We start from the raw sequence: 1,279 nt of genomic DNA, 5'->3' as shown, positions 1-1,279 counted from the left end.
ATGGATACCAAGCTGAACATTGTCAGCAGGGTCCGCGATGCCATGGCAGCGGCCCAGGATAGACAAAAGGAGTACTCAGACAAACATGGAAGAGGAAACTTAAGTGTATTTAAAGTGGGGGACTTAGTGCTATTAGACACGAGGAACCTACCGCTAGACACTGTCAGCTCTGTCGGCAGCAACAAGCTGAAGCACCGCTTCATCGGACCTTTTGCAGTCCTGGCCAGACATGGTGCGTCGTACACCATCGACCTTCCAAAGTCAATGACGACGCACCCGACGTTCTATGTCGGACGTCTTAAGCGGTACTTTGACCCGCAGGGGGTTGCTGACTCGCAGACCCCCCTTGACCCAGCTCCTCGAAGCGAGGGCCGGTCACAGTCGTCGACGAGGGCGTCGGAGCAGGCACCCAAGCCTCGGTCGGGACGGCAAGGCTGCGGTCAAGACCGTACGCCGGAGGGGCTCCATACGAACGGACCCCGGCGCCATACGCCGAGTACGCTGAGTACGCCGGGTACGCACCATACGCGTACGTCTGGGAGTGTGCCGCAGGCGGCTCCGGACGTGGCAACAAAGCCTCGATCCGTCGGATCATGCGAAAGGCCTCGTCCAGATCGGACGAAGAGGCCCGGCGGTCCACCCGCAGGTGCAGGCTCGCGACCTCTCGCTCCACCAGGTCCAGGCGACCCGCAAGACGAGCGAGCTCGCCCTGATTCCCGGCCTGGGCGGCAGCATTACCGCCAGTCCCAAGGCCAAGTGCAATCTCAAGCACGAGGAGACGTTGACGGAGGCGGTCAACCTCAGGGTCCCGTGTCGGACCCGCAGTCGGAGCACTCGGACGAGAGTGGCTCTCGGGAGGCGCCGAGTACTCGTACTCGTACGAGGGCACCTCCGCCCCTGCTTGACCGGAATGGAGAAGTCCACTTCCACGTGGAGCGGATCCTCCAGGAGCAACGGTGTCGCGGGAAGCGACAGCTCCTCGTGAAGTGGAGGGGTTATGCCCACTCCGGGAACTCGTGGGAGCCGATTGAACGGCTCCTGATTGACTGCCCGAAGGCTGTCGCAATCTGGGAACAGAAGCGGCGGCAGCTTCATAAGTAGTCCGGGGCTTCTTGCCCGAACGGGGTACGGATGATGAATACATACCGTACCCGCGCTCATCGTGAGCGCTAGAAGCCGCGCGCTTCAGGATGTCCCTTGGCAGCATACGCTTGCTGATCAAGTGGGCAAACCTCACACGAAGATCACGCTGGTCCAGGATGTGGGACAGCTGCTGATC

The sequence above is a fragment of the Phytophthora infestans genome, genomic scaffold (assembly GCF_000142945.1).
Source record: "Phytophthora infestans T30-4 supercont1.1 genomic scaffold, whole genome shotgun sequence".
Lineage (NCBI taxonomy): Eukaryota > Oomycota > Peronosporomycetes > Peronosporales > Peronosporaceae > Phytophthora > Phytophthora infestans.
This window is presented reverse-complemented; position numbering follows the sequence as displayed.